The sequence below is a fragment of the Microtus oregoni genome, unplaced genomic scaffold, assembly GCF_018167655.1.
Source record: "Microtus oregoni isolate MIOR12 unplaced genomic scaffold, Mior012 000008F_ref0000371, whole genome shotgun sequence".
NCBI classification, from domain to species: Eukaryota; Metazoa; Chordata; class Mammalia; order Rodentia; family Cricetidae; genus Microtus; species Microtus oregoni.
The window spans coordinates 41,097,639-41,110,033 of NW_024543067.1; the positions used below are offsets into that span (position 1 = coordinate 41,097,639).

General features: G+C 38.4%; 1 protein-coding gene across 1 annotated transcript in view; it reads right to left on the reverse strand.

Annotated features, from left to right (window-relative positions):
- The window catches only part of Dpy19l2 (dpy-19 like 2), a 120,186-nt gene that overhangs the window by 45,834 nt on the left and 61,957 nt on the right, over window positions 1-12,395 (reverse strand). The window lies entirely within an intron of this gene.

Genomic DNA, 12,395 nt, shown 5'->3' on the forward strand with positions numbered 1-12,395 from the left:
ATTCCACTAAAATCAGGAACAAGATAAGTCTGTCCACTCTCTCCATATATATTCAACATAGTACTCATAGTTCTACCTAAAGCAATAAGACAATAAAGGAAATCAAGGGGGTACAAATTGGAAATAAATAAGTTAAAGTATCATTATTCAAAGATGAAATGATTGTATTGATGTGGGAAGTCCTTCTGTATGTGTTGCTTTTATTGGTTAATAAATACAGAAGCCACTTTTGCCTGTGATAGAGCAGAGCAGAGCTAGGCAGAAAAACTAAAGTGAATGCTGGGAGAAAGAAGGCAGAGTCAGTGAGATGCCATGTAGCTGCCAGAGGAGAGAGACACGAGCCACCTTGCTGGTTGGCCACAAACCTTGTGGTAAAATATAAAATAATAGAAATTGGTTAATTTAAGATGTAAGAGCTAGCCAATAAGAAGCTAGAGCTAATAGTCCAAGCAGTGATTTAATTAATATAGTTTCTGTGTGGTTATTTAGAGTCTCGGCATCTGGGAACAAACGAGCCCCTTTTCCAACATAATATATTCAAGTGACCTCCAAAACTCTACCAGGGAACACCTATAGCTGATAAATAACTTTAGTAAAATGGCTGGATACAAGATTAACTAAAAAAAATGGAGTCCTCCTATATACAAACAGTTAATAGGCTGAGAAAAAAGTCAGAGAATCAACACCATTTACAGTAGACTCAAATAAAATCCATTGGTGTAACTCTAACCAAGCAAGTGAAAGATCTGTATGACAAGAACTTCAAATCTTTGAAGAAAGCAATTGAAGAAGATATCAGAAGATGGAAAGATCTCCTATACTAATGGATAGGTAGGATTAACATGGTATAAATGACTATCTTACCAAAAGCAAACTACAGATTCAATGTAATCCCCATTAAAATTCCAACACAAGGACTTGGCCCTGATTGTCACTGGAGAGATGAGTGTCTGGGTTCATGGCTGGAGGGCCCAGTACTCTGGAACCTAGCCACCACCTCAGGCACATTCCATTCACACCCCCACTCACCTAGGCCCCAGTGACCTGGGAGCAATCTTTCCATACTCACAGCCATCAGCCACTGTATCTCTGACCACTGAAGCCTTGGCCCTGGCTGTACCTAGAAAGGTAAGTGTCTGGGCTCATGGCTGGAGGGCCCAGTTCTCTGAACCCTAGCCCATGGAGGAACATCCTATGCCCCACCCCAGCCACTAAAACTCAGAGACCCCTGAACTGCCTCTGCACACCAGCAAACATCCCTCACTGCATCTATGATCACTGAAGCTTTGGTCCTGACTGTACCTGGAAAGGAGCCCCCAGAGTCACATTAGCTCTGTCCATATCAGAGGCATGGCCCTGCCTGCACCAGGAGGAAGAGGGACCACCTAGCCACAAGACTCACCTGCACCAACTGGACGAAGAGAACCCTCCGCTGAAGCACAGGCCCCAACTGCACCTCTTGAAGGAAGAGATTGGTAGATGTCAATGCAAGAATACAATCAATAACTTAAAGAGCAATGTGGCAATTCCTGTACCTAGTAGTCTTACAAAAGGAAGTCTTGAACATTCTAACCCAGAAGAAGCAGAAAAAAAAATCCTTAAATATAACTTTCTGATAATGACAGAGACACTTAAAGAGAAAATGAAAAATTTCCTTAAAGAAATGGAGGAAAAGGCAAACAAAAATTAAATCAAATCAATAGATCCCTTAAAGAAATGCAAGAAAGGACTGGAGAGATGGCTCAGCCATTAAAGGCTAGGCTCACAACCAAAAATAGAAGAAATGCAAGAAAATCAAGAAAAACAATCAAGCAGTTTGAAGCAAACAGTCAAAACAATTCAAGACTTGAATATGAAATAGAGGCAATAAAGAAAACACAAACTGAGAAAATTCTGGAACAGGAAAATCTGGATAAATGAACAGGAATTACAGATGCAAGCATAACCAACAGATTAAAAGAGATAGAAGAGAGAATCTCAGGAGTTGATGATACAGTAGAGGAAATAGATTCATTAGTCAAAGAAAATGTTAAATTCAACAAATCCTTAACATAAAATGTCGAGGAAATCTGGGACACCATGAAAAGACCAAATCTAAGAATAATAGGGATAGAAGAAGGAGAAGAACTCCAGATCAAAGGCCCAGAAAATATATTCAACAAAATCCTAGAAGAAAACTTTCCCAACCCAAAGAAGAAAATGCCTATGAAGGTACAAAAAAGCTTACAGAACGCCAAATAGACTGGACAAAAAAAAAAGTCACCTTGCCATATAATAATCAAAACACTAAACATACAGAATAAAGAAAGAATATTAAGACCAAGTAACATATAAAGGAATTACCCCTGACTTCTCAATAGAAACCCTGAAGCCAGAAAGTCCTGGACAGATATGCTGCAGACACTAAGAGACCATGGATGCAAGCTTAGACTACTACACCCAGCAAAGCTTTAAATTACCATTGATGGAGAAAACAAGATATTCCATGAAAAAACTGGATTTAAACAGTATCTATCCACAAATCTAGCAGTACAGAAAATACTAGAAGGAAAATTTAAAACCAAGGAATCTAGCTGCATCCACAAAAATACTGGCCACAGATAACTTCACACACACAAAAATAAACCAAAAGAGGGAAACACACAAACACTGCCACCATTAGTATCTCTTTACATCAATGGAATTAATTCATCTATACAAAACCACAGGCTAACAGTATGGATATGAAAACAGGATCCATTCTTCTGGTGCATACAGTAAACAGTCCTCAACATTAAAGACAGACATTACCTCAAAATAAAGGGTTGAGAAACAATTTTCCAATAAAATGGACCTAAGAAAGAAGTGGGTGAGGCTATCATATTATCTAACAAAATAGACTTCAAACTAAAATCATTCAGAATAGATGGAGAATGATACCTCATAATCATCACAGGAAAAATCCAACAAGATGAAGGATCAATCCTGAACTTCTATGCCCCAAATACAAGAGCACTCACATATGTAAAAGAAACATTACCAAAGCTTAAATTGCACATCAAATCCTACACACTAATAGTAGGAGACGTCATCACCCAACTCTCACCTATAGAAAGGTCAACCAGACAGAAACTTAATAGAAAAATAAGAGAACTAACAGATGTCATGACTCAAATGGACTTAAGAGACATCTATAGAACATTTCACCCAAACACAAAAGAATATACCTTCTTCTCAGAACTTCATGGAGCCTCCTTTAAAACTGAACACATACTTGCTAGCAAAGCAAATCTCAATGGATACAAAAAAATTGGGACAACTCCCTACCTGGTGAATTTATCAGATCACCAGGATTAAAGTTATAAGTCAACAACAACACTAATTACAGAAAGCCTACAAACCCCTCAAAATTGAACAAAGCTCAATCGAATCATCCCTAGGTCAAGGAAGAAATAAGGAAATTAAATAATTCCTAAAATTGAATGAAAATAAAAGCCCAACATATCCAAACCTATGGGACACTGTGAAAGCAGTGTTAAGAGGAAAGTTCATAGCACTAAGTTTCACATAAAGAAAGTGGAGAAATGTCACACTAGCTACTTAACTGCCCATCTGAAAGCTCTAGAACAAAAAGAAACATACTCATCCAGGAGTAGCAGATGTAGGAAATAATATAAATGAGGACTGAAATCAATAAAACAGAAACAAAGAAAACAATATTAAAAGAATCAATGAAACAAAGAACTAGTTCTTTGAGAAAATCAACAGGATGGACAAGCCCTTATCCAAAATAATCAAAAGGCAGAGAAAGAACATCCAAATTCACAAAATAAGAAATGAAAAGAGAAACATAACAACAGACTCTAAGGAAATCCAGAGAATCATTAGGTCATACTTGGAAAACCTGTACTCCACAAAGTTGGAAAATGTAAAAGGAATGGACAATTTTCAAAAAAGATACCACATACCAAAATTAAATCAAGACGAGATGAACAATTTAAGTAGACCTATAACATGTAAGGAAAAAGAATAAAAAAGCCCAGGGCCTGATGATTTCAGTGCAGAATTATATCAGAACTTCAAATAAGAGCTAATACCCGTACTCCATAAATTGTTCCACACAATAGAAACATAAAGAAATTGCTAAATCCTTTTTATGAGTTACCCTGATACTGAAACCACACAAAGACTCAATCAAGAAAGAAAATTCTAGACCAATCTCCTTCATGAACATTGATTCTAAAAATACTCAACAGAATACTGGCAAAACAAATCCAAGAACACACAGAAAAATTATTCGCCATTATCAAGTTGGCTTCATCCTAGAGATGCAGTGTTGGTTCAACTTATGAAAATCAATGTATCCACCAAATAAACAAACTGAAAGTAAAACACCATATTATCATCTCATTAGATACTAAAAAATCATTTTAAAAATCTGACACCCCTTTATGAAAAAGGTCTTGGAGAGATTAGGGATACAAGGAACATATCTAAACATAATAAGAGCAATATATAGCAAGCCAACAGCCAACATCAAATTAAAGGGAGAAAACTTCGAGGTGATTCCACTAAAATCAGAAACAAGATAAGGTTGTTCACTCTCTCCATATTTATTCATTTTAGTACTCAATATTCTAGCTACAGCAATAAGACAAGAAAAGGAGATCAAGGGGATACAAATTGGAAAAAAAGAAATCAAACTTCTAGCTATTTGCAAATGAAATGGTAGTATACAAAAGTGACCCTAAATTCTACAAGGGAACTCCACCAGCTGATAAACACCTTCAGTAATGTAGCAGGATACAAGATCAGCTCAGAAAAGTCAGTAGCCCCCCTATATACAAATCATAACGGGGCTTAAAAAGAAGTCAGAGAGACATCATCATTCATAATAGCCACAAATAATATCTTGGAGTAGTGCTAACCAACAAAGTGAAAGACCTTTACAAAAAGAACTTTAAGTCTTTCAAGAAAGAAATTGTGAAAAATATAAGAAAATAGAAATATCTCTCATGCTCTGGAATAGGGAGGATCAATATAGTAAAAATAGCCATCCTACCAAAGGCAATCTATAGATTCAATGCAATTCCTAGCAAAAATCCAGCAAAATTCTTCACAAACCTTGCTTGACAGAATAACACTCATATGGAAAAAAAAAACAAAAAACAAAAAAAAAAAACAGGAGAGCCAAAACAATCCTGTACAATAAAGGAACATCTGGAGGCATCACCACCCCTGACATCAAGCTCTATTATAGAGCTAAAATACTGAAAACAGCTTGGTATTGGCATAAAAACATAAGTGAATATTAGCTGTAAAAGAAAGGATAACCATACTATGAATCACAGCCCCAGAGAGGCTAGGTAACAAGGAGGGCTTAAGGGAGGATGCTTGTATCTCCCTGAGAAGAGAAAATAGAAAAGATTTTGTGAGTGAACCGAGGGAGGATCAGGATGGGAACATGAGTTATCAGGTTGGGGGATGACACAGGGGGAGACTACTGGAAGTGAGGGTATTTTGAGAGCAGGTAAAAACCTGGCACAAGGGAATTTCCCAGGAATTTACAAGGAAGATCCCTGGCTTAGACTCCTAGCAATAGCAGATACATTCCTTGATCTGGTCATCTCTTGTGACCAGATTGGTGCCAAGTCCAATTTGCATCAGAGAGGCTTCATCCAGAAACTGATGAAAACAGATGCAGACAAACACTAAGAAGAGTTCGGGAAATCCTGCAGAAGGGGTGGGGAAAGGATCGTGGGAGCCAAAGGAGACAAAGACACCACAAGAAAACTCAGAAAATCAACTAACCTGGGCTCCTAGGGGCCAACAGATACTCCAAAAAAAAAAAAAAAAAAAAAAAAAAACAAGCAGGAAACCTGCACTGGACTGACCTAGGCACTGTATATATGTTACAGTTGCGTAGTTGGTACTCTTGTGGGACTTCTAACAGTGGCAACAAAAGCTGTCTCTGACTCATTTACCTACTTTTGGGACCCCATTCCTCCCACTGGGTTGCCTTGCCCAGCCTTAAGACAACACATGGGGCATGCTTAGTCTTACTGCAACTTTATACGCCATGTTTTATTGTTGCTCATAGGAGACCAGCCTTTCCTAAACAGAAAAAGAGGAGTAGATTTGTGAGGCAAACAGAAGGGGTGTGGGGAGGAGAGGAAGTAGAAGAAATTGTAACCAGAATGTAAAATAAGTAAGTAAATAAATAAATATTTATTAAAAAATAAGAGCTCAATTAAGTGTCTTTGAACAGTAGGGAAGATATTTTTAAATGCATAAATGTTTAAAATAAATTCATAAGAAATTCAAAAGCCAATAATGGAGTTGGGAAAAATAGGACAAAATAAAACTTTCACTAAACACAGAGTGAGGAAGATTATAATTGAAAACAAAGGAAAAGAGAGGATGTCTACAGAAAAGACCCAAGTTAAAATTTGGCAAAGATATTAAAGGCAACTAAATAAGCAAGCAGAATAGAAATGAGGGTAGACTGGTAGAATGGACAGGAAACAGAGCAGGAGAATAAACACATTATCAGAACTATATTTCCTGAGAAGGAGACAACAGAAAACAAACTGTCCACAATAAAAGATACCCTTCATCTATGCACATACCTTAGCTAGGGTTTCTACTACCACTCTTTAAAAACTGAGTTGTGGGCTGGAGAAAGGACTCAGTTGTTAAAGGCAAGGCTCATAACCAAAAACTTAAGTTACTCATTTTTCTTGATATTTAATTTCTTTTTAGTTCTTCGTGTATTCTACATATAACCCCCCCAATAGATATATAATTGATATTTTTTTCTCCATTTATAGATGGCCTGATCACTTAAATAATAGTGTCCTTTGCTGAAGAGAGGGTTTTGGTTCATAAGGTTTCATTTATTAATTGTTGGCACTGGAGAGAGAAACAGTATCTATAAAAAATTCCACTCGTCAAACTGGAGAACTCATGTAGAAGGACTGAACTTGAGTTTTATCTTTCATCCTGCATTAAACTCAACTCCTAATGGAGCAAGAACCTCAACATAACCTGAACCTGAGAAGGGGGACAGTAGGGAATGTGCTTGAACTCATGTGCACTGGAAAAGACTTTCTGAGCAGAAGACCAAGAATGTAGACATGATACCAACAATTAAAATCGGGAATGAAGCTAAATAGGGTTCTCAAAAGATAAAACACAAAAGTCTGAGAAACACTTTTAAAACTGTTCAACATTCTTAGCCATCATGGAAATGCAATTAAAACTACTTTGAAATTTTATCTTACCTCATTCAGAATGGCTAATGTTTAAAAAAACAACGGATGACAATAATGGTGGCATGGCCGTCAGGAAAGGGGCACAGTTATTCACTGCGGGTGGGAGTTCAAACTGATGCAAACACTGGGAAAATCAGTGTGGCAGTTCCCCAAACGCTGAAAAAAAAATCTACCATAGACCCACCTATACCACTCTTTGACACATATCCAGAGGACTCTATAACCTACTACAGAGATCCCTGATCACCCATGTTCATTGCTCCTGTATTCACAATAGGTAGGAAATGGAAACAGCCTAGATGTCTATCAACATCTAATGATGTGGTACATTTACACAATGCTCCATTTCTCAGCTGTTATGTAAAGTGAAATTATGAAATTTGCAGGTAAATGGATAGAGCTGGAAATAATTATTCTGAGTAAGTCAGACCCAGAAGGGCAAACGTTACATGCTTTCTCTTGTTTGTGGACATTGCCTTTGAATCTTCAGCTATGTGTGTTTCACTCTATACCCATAAAGGTCTGAAAATTAGTAAGGAACCATGGATGGGTGGCAGTGCTTTCAAGAAAGAAGAGATAGGATGAGGGGGTATAAAGGGTTAAAGGGGAATAATTGAACAAGGAGAGTTAAATTGGGGTAAAAGATTGGAGGGCTGAATAGAGGACAGTATAGGGAGGGCTCAATAGTACTAAAGACATTTAGAAAAAGCCATATAGAAACTTATTATTATAGAAGTTCTCATGTATGTATGTGTACATATGTGTATACACACATATGTATATATACATATAGTTAAGATGTTCTTTCTTTCTTTTTGCTTTTTTTCCATCTTTGAGGATTTGGGTATTGAACCTTTAAACATGCCAGGCAAAGAGGCCAACAACGAGTTACATCCCCAGGCCATTCTAAAATCTCCTTTTCATTTTGTTTTATGAACTAGAGTTAATCCTCCATTGTTTCTCTAGTAACAAATTCTGTTACTTATCCTTGATCAAGAATGCCCCCACCTTCCTTTCATTCTTAATGGACAGTACTATAGCAGTTCATGTGACGAATGTCTCCATTAACCTATGTATTTGAATACTTGGTACCTGGATGGTGGTGCTATTTGGTGAGCTTTAGGAGGTACAGCCTTATTGCAGGAGTTCATCACTAGGGGTGGGATTTGAGAATTCAAAGCCTCTTATCACTTCCATTAGTAAGGTCTCTGTTTTGTGCCTGTGGTTGAAACCGGAGCTCCCTGCTCCTGCTGCAGTGTGTGCTGCTTGCTGTCTTGCCTCCCACCACGATTGACTCTTATCCCTCTCAACTCTAAACACAAATAAAGTCTTCCTTCTACAAGTTGCCTCTGTGGTGGTGTCTATCACAGCTACCAAAAAGTGACTAAAATAGACACCATCACTGTGTATGGAATTTTTGACACATTTCTTCACACCCAGACAAAAATACTGCCAGCTCCTGTCTCCACAGTAGGAGATAGAAGTCTTCTATAATTCTCAATCTTACACTTTGAGGCAACATGCTGATTCTCTCTACCTAATATCAAGATTTCTCTTTTTAGTTTTTGTTAGTATTCAAGCATCTGTACGGGCCTGACCCCAAGGATACATCCTCAGCTGCAGCCATTAAGAGCACCTCCTGTGCTTACTTGCTGTACCCACTCAATCTTCTGCCCCATCCTTGGGAACTGAGTCACACGCCTCCTCGCTCCCATTGGGATGCCTTTTAGACACCCACTGATCACTCCTTTTAAATCAAATCTGGTCTTGGTATTCTTTGGACCAGTTGCGGAATACAGAAAAAAAATTTCTCCACTTTATTTCTTTTTCATTGCTTCAAAATCTGCTTTCTACTGGATTGGAAACTCCTATGAAAGTGGATGCTTTCCTTCCTGACCCTTTCCCTTTTTCTCCTATTTTTTACCACACCCTGCTTCATCAATTTCTTTTCTATGTATCTCCAACCATACCCTCAAAAATCCCTGATCAAACAACTAATCAGCTATTGTTACAGGACTACCAACTGTTAGATACAGAGCTGGAGGCACACAACTACCAAACAAGCAAGGTGGTGAGAACCAACAGCACCCCAGAGGAATGCACGTTCCCCAAGACTCAGAAAAGAGACTCACAGAACAGATTCTAATGTACCTCTTTACTATTCATTTCTTTAAAAGGTACTAACTCTACAATGACTGTCCTCAGTAATCAACCTGTGTTTCTTAGTTGGCTAGAAAGAGGGTTTCCAGGTGATGCTGTGTTGATGGGAAATGATCAGGTACTTTAAGATCCAGGCAGTCAACTTGGATCCCCCTCGACCAATATCTTGCCAGTTCCAAGAGGTACCTGCCAGTTCCAAGAGGTGCCTGCCAGATCCACAGAGCCTGGACAATGAAGTGAAACAGCCAGCTACCCCAGGATGTGGTGCCAGCACCCCAGATTTCTCAGGTACCTCAAATATTGTGATGCCCCCAGGTCAGCATGAAGTCTCCAGAACACAGTATCCTCATCCCCACCTCACCTGCTACCCTTTCTAACTCCTCACCTTTTTATAATAATAAAGGCATCTTACTGGCCTGCCCTTGGAGTCCTGAAGTCACTAAGAGCAACCCATGTGCACAACTGCTATGTTTCCTTTCCAAAGGTGGACCTTGCCCACCTCCACTCTCTCTCTCTCTCTCTTTCTCTCTCCCTTTCTCTTCTGCCATTCTTATCCCCAGGACCAGTCTCTGCCCCCATCTCTGCCCCTCCAAAACAACCTCCTATGTGAGCCTTGTTGCATGGCATGAATTCTTTTTCTGACATTTTTAAATAAATTACTTAACAATTTCATTGGATTTATCTTAATCAGGACTCACCTTTTGACAGATTGGTGTTTCAGTCATTGCTTTTCAAGTTTTGTTAGCCTATTTTTGGACCCTTCTAGAATTTTTATTATATATATTATATATAATAAGAATAGTATGTATATATTCTTACTGCCCACATATTTCTGAGGTACTGTCGTATTTCCAGTCTATTCTTAATTTAGATCAAGCTGTTTCTCTTGCTCTATCTTCAATGATGTGGCTTCTTTTATTCATTTTTACCATAACCTTATTCATCAAATTTTAAATTTATAGTTACTGTGTTTTTCAATTATATAATTCCCAAGTTCTTTATTCTAAAAGCATCTATTTCCTGAGATGTTATAATCTCTTTGTTTCTAACATATTTAAATATGTTCACTGAAGCATTTTAAGAAGGATGTTTTAAAATCTTCATTGAATAATTCCAGTGCCCAAACCCAGTCTCCTTCTCCTGTGTCCCTCCACTCTTCACAGCCTGGAGTAATCACTATAATACACTTCAGCCAGTGTTTGTAAAACATCTGCACATGGGCAAGAACAGGCAGTAATTTTTCTGTGCCTGACTTCTCTCCTTATGTATAATGTCCTCCAGCTTTATGTATTTTCTATATATCATAGGTTATCGCTCTTATTTATAGCTGATAAATTATTCTGTGCATAGGCACACCTCATTTCCTTTTTCTATTCATCCACCAATAAGCAAGCACATTGATCCCATGTCTCGGTTATTGAGAATAGTGCACCATAAACATAGACTGTCAGGTGTCCATCTGATATACCGACGCCATTTTCTTTGGCTGTAAACCCAGAGTGGCAATCTAGCCAGAGTAAGTAATAGTGGTCCACACCACCAAGACACGGCTATAGTTCATGATAATCTCTTGTGGATTTTATGAAAACCGGAAGTTAGGTATGCAAGAACTCTAAACACAAAGTAGTGATGGAGAGGTTTCCGAAGTCATCACGACTGTCAGAGCAATAGAATACAGGAACTGAAATACCAAATTTTATACCATAAATATATGGAATTACTACAAGGTAATATATTTGGTTAACAGTTAAGGAGTTTGAAAAGTTAACTACTCTAGTCCCTACACACTATATGCATGACTCAATGATCACACAGTATCCTATAAATCTGAACAATTAGAATAATTAGTAAAAAAAAAACAATTTCCAAAGATAACACCACCCAATTTATCTCAATGAAGATTTGCTGATCACCTTTTCTAACTCATTATTTTTCTCATTCTTGCTATTATGGGTGGTAGCTATTGCATCTAGTGCATTCTGAATCATGTGATAGAGATTGTAGAACCTATTTTAGCACCCCATCTTAACCTATACTCCATATCATCCTGCAAAGACCCTGACCTTTTCATATACTCTTGTTACAAAAGCAATTTAGTTTTTAGAGTCTTTGTAGAGCTATTTTTGTCAGTTTAGTTCACTTGGTGCCTCTGAGGTTTCCTCTCAGTCCTCACTCTTGCTATCTATTGGGAGAGAATGCCCCTCACCAGCCCTCTTGCCATTAAGTGGAGGGTGGCAGATACAAGGTGTAGGAAGTAGAGAGCTCATTATTAGACGTTATTTTGATTTGGATCTTAAATATTCCCTAAAGCTCATGTGCTGAAGGCAGAGAGTTCTCAGTGCAGCGGGGTTGAGAATTGGCCTCTGGGAGGGGACTCGATCATAAGGGCCCTGGCCTCACAAATATTAATCCATTCATCAATCCCTAGATTAATAGAATTTGAGAGTGGAACTTGGTTATAAAAGGTTCCCAACTCCTTCCCTCCCTCTTTCTTTACTTCCTGGCTGCCATGAGGTGAGCAACTTTCATCACCACTGCCCAGTAACCACATACTCACTGTCCTAAATCACCATTGTCCAGTAACCACGTACTCACTGTTCCACATCACCGTTGCCCAGTAACCACGAATTCCCTGTTCTACATCACTGCTGCCCAGTAACCACAAACTCCCTGTCCTACATCACCGTTGCCCAGTAAGCACGAACTCCCTGTCCTACATCACTGCTGCCCAGTAACCACGAATTCCCTGTTCTACATCACCATTGCTCAGTAACCACAAACTCCCTGTCCTACATCACTGCTGCCCAGTAACCACGAACTCACTGTTCCACATGACTGCTGCCCAGAAACAACAGGGCCAAGTGGCAATAGATTGGCACCTCTGATATAAATCAAATATGCCTTTTTTCTTTTCTTCTTAGCCATTTTTGTACAATTATGGGAATATGAGTAACACGACTGTCTTCATGTCACCTGTCTTTA